This window comes from Oncorhynchus tshawytscha, unplaced genomic scaffold (assembly GCF_018296145.1).
Source record: "Oncorhynchus tshawytscha isolate Ot180627B unplaced genomic scaffold, Otsh_v2.0 Un_contig_2057_pilon_pilon, whole genome shotgun sequence".
In the NCBI taxonomy this organism is placed as follows: domain Eukaryota; kingdom Metazoa; phylum Chordata; class Actinopteri; order Salmoniformes; family Salmonidae; genus Oncorhynchus; species Oncorhynchus tshawytscha.
This window is the reverse complement of record NW_024609624.1, coordinates 202,501-208,941: the sequence shown is the minus strand read 5'-3', so window position 1 is coordinate 208,941 and position 6,441 is coordinate 202,501.

The window sequence follows — 6,441 nt, the reverse complement described above, 5'->3', positions numbered from 1 at the left end:
TCCCTCCCTACATCTCTCCCTCCCTACTCACCCACCCACCCACTCCCTCCCTACATCTTTCCCTCCCTACTCACCCACCCACTCCCACCCAGTCCCTCCCTACATCTCTCCCTCCCTACTCACCCACCCACTCCCACCCAGTCCCTCCCTACATCTCTCCCACCCTACTCACCCACCCACCCACTCCCTCCCTACCCCCTCCCTCCATCTCTCCCTCCTTACTCACCCCCTCCCTCCCTCCTTCCCCACATCTCTCCCTCTCTCCTCTGTTCTAACCGTACAGAGCACGGCTCCAACTCCTACCTTCTGGGCTGACCCCCCCTGTTCTGATACTCCTCCCTCTCTCTCTAATCCCTCCACCCTAGCCCTACCCAGGGTTAGTGGGCCTCTGCCGCAGAGCAGAGCAGAACAGAGCAGAGCAGAGCAGAGCAGAACAGAGCAGAGCAGAGCAGAACAGAGCAGAGCAGAACAGAACAGAGCAGAGCAGAGCAGAGCAGAGCAGAACAGAGCAGAGCAGAGCCCGGAGGAAGCGAACAGACTGGGGAGAAAGCGGCCAAACGGAGAACATCGGGACTGTTTGAAAACGCGTCAGACCTTCAACTGAAAAGTGTCGAGGTGAAGTTTCTCTGCACCGTCTTTCCTCATCGGAGAACTTGTCTGATGTCATTGCAGTGTGTTCTGCCTCCAGGACATGTGATGCACCATGTGACAGGGGACGTGATGAAGGCACTATGTTCTCTCTCTCACACGTCACACCCTCACTGTACACAGCTGACTAGAGTTGTACACCATCCAACCAAAATGAATGGAAACATTACCCCACATTATAGAACCCATGATTCTGGTAGAATTACACAACGTCAGGATGTGAGGTCATTCTGCTTCCTCCTCCGCCACAGCTTTGTGCTCTCTGCTACCCGTTGAAATGCATTTCAACTGTGCTTCAGTGTTTTGTCTGTGACACCAGCCTGGTCACACTCCTGATCAATGGTTGTGAATGCCATGAGTAAGACATTAGGTCTGCCCATTTCTTCACTGTTCTCCTCTCCCAAACTGTGATTAACGACTCCTTCTGACTAACACACATGATTAGTGGTTGTGAATGCGAATGCCCCCAAACCGCCTGGGTCATACCTTCACTGTTCCTCCTCTCTGTGTACCCAGGAGAAGATTCACGCCACTTCCTGTCCCTCACCGTCCATCATCAGGACATCATTCACCCCACCAACTAATCCCTCAGGATAAATATGAACCAATCCTCCTCCGCTTCCTGCCTTGTTCAGCGCAGACAGCAGTCTAATTGAACAGGGCTCATCCAATCAATGCCTTTTCCCCCCATTCCACACACACATATAATCCATCCATTCCTCATCTCACACCACCTCCCTCCGTCTCATTTGATTTATTTGTAATAATTCATTTGAACCCGTTGTATTGTGGACAGGCTTAAAGAGCCATATAGTAATTCAGCTGCGCCCCAAAGACAAACAAGCAGGCAACCCCTAAACAACCTTCACTCAATCATCAACAACCACAAACATAACGCTTTTACACACGCCTCTGCGTCGCGAGACCCAGGGAACTCATTTGCTAAAAGGTACTGTGTTAAAAAGCCCGATAAACTATGTGCCACTTGACATCTCATTCACTTTAACGGCTTAATGAAAAAACGAAAAAAAAGCTGTTTTTTCCCTCCTGGTTAGGATGCAGAGAGGTTCTGGTTGGCGTCCTGCCCACCTTTCTGTAATAACTCACTCGTACAGTCAAGAGGAATAGACAAACGCAGGGGGTCAGTTCACAGCTACAGTAGAGATTCCTGTTAACCTCAAGAGTCTACATTTGACAAATTTGAGTCAGTTAGCAGACGCTCTTATCCGGAGCGATTTCCAATTAGAGAATTCATCTTAAGATAGCTAGGTGGGACAACCACATATCTCAGTCATAGGAACTGACCCAGAGCCATTCATCTTAAGATAGCTAGGTGGGACAACCACGTATCTCAGTCATAGGAACTGCCCAGAGCCATTCATCTTAAGATAGCTAGGTGGGACAACCACGTATCTCAGTCATAGGAACTTACCCAGAGCCATTCATCTTTAGATACTGTAGGTAGGTGGGACAACCACATATCTCAGTCATAGTAACTGACCCAGAGCCATTCATCTTTAGATACTGTAGGTAGGTGGGACAACCACATATCTCAGTCATAGGAACTGACCCAGAGCCATTCATCTTAAGATAGCTAGGTGGGACAACCACGTATCTCAGTCATAGGAACTGACCCAGAGCCATTCATCTTTAGATACTGTAGGTAGGTGAGACAACCACATATCTCAGTCATAGTAACTGACCCAGAGCCATTCATCTTAAGATAGCTAGGTGGGACAACCACATATCTCAGTCATAGGAACTGACCCAGAGCCATTCATCTTAAGATAGCTAGGTGAGACAACCACGTATCTCAGTCATAGGAACTGACCCAGAGCCATTCATCTTTAGATACTGTAGGTAGGTGGGACAACCACATATCTCAGTCATAGGAACTGACCCAGAGCCATTCATCTTAAGATAGCTAGGTGGGACAACCACGTATCTCAGTCATAGGAACTGACCCAGAGCCATTCATCTTAAGATAGCTAGGTGGGACAACCACGTATCTCAGTCATAGGAACTGACCCAGAGCCATTCATCTTTAGATACTGTAGGTAGGTGGGACAACCACATATCTCAGTCATAGGAACTGACCCAGAGCCATTCATCTTTAGATACTGTAGGTAGGTGGGACAACCACGTATCTCAGTCATAGGAACTGACACAGAGCCATTCATCTTAAGATAGCTAGGTGGGACAACCACATATCTCAGTCATAGGAACTGACCCAGAGCCATTCATCTTAAGATAGCTAGGTGGGACAACCACGTATCTCAGTCATAGGAACTGACCCAGAGCCATTCATCTTAAGATAGCTAGGTGGGACAACCACGTATCTCAGTCATAGGAACTGACCCAGAGCCATTCATCTTAAGATAGCTAGGTGGGACAACCAATCTCAGTCAGAGGAACTGACCCAGAGCCATTCATCTTAAGATAGCTAGGTGGGACAACCACGTATCTCAGTCATAGGAACTGACCCAGAGCCATTCATCTTTAGATACTGTAGGTAGGTGGGACAACCACGTATCTCAGTCATAGGAACTGACCCAGAGCCATTCATCTTAAGATAGCTAGGTGGGACAACCACGTATCTCAGTCATAGGAACTGACCCAGAGCCATTCATCTTTAGATACTGTAGGTAGGTGGGACAACCACATATCTCAGTCATAGGAACTGACCCAGAGCCATTCATCTTTAGATACTGTAGGTAGGTGGGACAACCACGTATCTCAGTCATAGGAACTGACCCAGAGCCATTCATCTTTAGATACTGTAGGTAGGTGGGACAACCACATATCTCAGTCATAGGAACTGACCCAGAGCCATTCATCTTTAGATACTGTAGGTAGGTGGGACAACCACATATCTCAGTCATAGGAACTGACCCAGAGCCATTCATCTTTAGATACTGTAGGTAGGTGGGACAACCACATATCTCAGTCATAGGAACTGACCCAGAGCCATTCATCTTTAGATACTGTAGGTAGGTGGGACAACCACATATCTCAGTCATAGGAACTGACCCAGAGCCATTCATCTTTAGATACTGTAGGTAGGTGGGACAACCACGTATCTCAGTCATAGGAAGTACACTTTCCTTCAATAAAGTAGCTATCCTGCAAAGTCAGAACTAGAAGGGGGCGGGGTCAAGTGCAATTCCGTTGGTTCAGGAAGGGTATTATTTAAAGAGGAACTGACTGCATTTTCGCAACATGAAATCTTATTCAAATCTGTTCATTTTACACCTGCAGAACGAAAATGACATGTTTTTTTGTGTGGTTTTGTTTGACATTTTCTGACAAGCGAGCGCTTAGATATGGTCATTTTCACATTTTCGAAAATTCCTATAATGTTTGTGAATTACGTACACTAAGGCATTTGTGAAAATTCTTTATCACTATAGAGTGGGAAAGCGGCCGTGCGTTTGGACAATTTTAGACACTGCAGAAAATAAAACCTAATAAAAACATCTGTCTCGTCCAGGACCGGAGTTTACGCAGACCGATGCGTCACAGCCAATCAGAGCTACAGTAGGCCATTACGCAGACTAGACGTTTTCCACACGGGCCTGCCATCATTCACTATGAACTGGACTGTGTGTTTACAGGCAGTAGGGCCTGCCATCATTCACTATGAACTGGACTGTGTGTTTACAGGCAGTAGGGCCTGCCATCATTCACTATGAACTGGACTGTGTGTTTACAGGCAGTAGGGCCTGCCATCATTCACTATGAACTGGACTGTGTGTTTACAGGCAGTAGGGACTGCCATCATTCACTATGAACTGGACTGTGTGTTTACAGGCAGTAGGGACTGCCATCATTCACTATGAACTGGACTGTGTGTTTACAGGCAGTAGGGCCTGCCATCATTCACTATGAACTGGACTGTGTGTTTACAGGCAGTAGGGCCTGCCATCATTCACTATGAACTGGACTGTGTGTTTATAGCAGTAGGGCCTCTCATCATTCACTATGAACTGGACTGTGTGTTTACAGGCAGTAGGCCCTGTCATCATTCACTATGAACTGGACTGTGTGTTTACAGGCAGTAGGGCCTGCCATCATTCACTATGAACTGGACTGTGTGTTTACAGGCAGTAGGGCCTGTCATCATTCACTATGAACTGGACTGTGTGTTTACAGGCAGTAGGGCCTGCCATCATTCACTATGAACTGGACTGTGTGTTTACAGGCAGTAGGGCCTGTCATCATTCACTATGAACTGGACTGTGTGTTTACAGGCAGTAGGGCCTGCCATCATTCACTATGAACTGGACTGTGTGTTTACAGGCAGTAGGGCCTGTTATCATTCACTATGAACTGGACTGAGTTTTTAGATCATTAGATCATCAACGCATTCGTCAAAAACCATATAATAGTCTTGTATGGATTTCTATAAATACGTAACTAAATATCAAGTGAGACCTCTCACGTTTGGGAACTTTACAGTCCTATTGAGCAAACAATCTTTCCATACATGCACATCGACAAACACAAAATCAACAACTGATGCCAAAACAAGATGAGCTAAAAAATCTAACGAAGGAACATCAGATAAACTCTCTCACACTTTTTTCAGCTAGTTGGCCTTCAAAATTGCACTGATAAACGTTGGAGAATAGCCTGCTCATCCCCCTGTAGCTTTCCTGCTAATGGACGCATTGTCCCTAACTGGCTAAAGTCGGCTAGCTTGCTAGCTTGCTCCTTCCAGGCACAAATGAGAGAACACTTCACTGACCATTTTATTCACCCTATCAGAGCATGTTTGCATGTTATCTACGGCGTTCTTGACTAATTATTACTTTTTTCGTTGCCTACTTTTTCCCCGACACCGGTCATATTCAGTGGGTGTTTTGCGCATTCGTAAATGCATCGGTTATTCTGCTCTCTGGCACACTCAGACAAGAGTGCTCTGAAATTGGAGAAGATAGCTAGTGTAACGGATGTGAAATGGCTAGCTAGTTAGCGGTGTTCGCGCTAAATAGTGTTTCAATCGATGACGTCACTTGCTCTGAGACCTTGAAGTCGTAGTTCCCCTTGCTCTGCTTTTGTGGAGCGATGGGTAACGATGCTTCACTAGCCAGAGTGAATATGCTAACTGGATAACAGTCGTTCGGCTAGCTAGCGAAGCCATTCACATTTCTTGCTAGCTAACCAAATGACACGTGGCATCTCTAGCTGTGTAGCCACCGAAGAACGATTTGAGGAGGGAAAAAAGTCAGTCACTCACTCATTCCTCCAATGACATGACGTCCTCCTAGCAGCTAGCTAGCTAGCTAGCAGGCATAGACAACAAGGATGGCAATAGGGTTGGGAGGACAATAGAGCTTGGAGAAGAGCTTGGACTGGGCTGAGTGAGAGCTGTCCTCCCGTAGGGGTGGGAGGACAGTAGAGTTTGGAGAAGAGCTTGGACTGGGCTGAGTGAGAGCTGTGCTCCCGTAGGGGTGGGAGGACAGTAGAGCTTGGAGAAGAGCTTGGACTGGGCTGAGTGAGAGCTGTCCTCCCGTAGGGGTGGGAGGACAGACGAGCTTGGAGAAGAGCTTGGACTGGGCTGAGTGAGAGCTGTCCTCCCGTAGGGGTGGGAGGACAGACGAGCTTGGAGAAGAGCTTGGACTGGGCTGAGTGGGATCTGTCCTCCCGTAGGGGTGGGAGGACAGACGAGCTTGGAGAAGAGCTTGGACTGGGCTGAGTGAGAGCTGTCCTCCCGTAGGGGTGGGAGGACAGACGAGCTTGGAGAAGAGCTTGGACTGGGCTGAGTGGGATCTGTCCTCCCGTAGGGGTGGG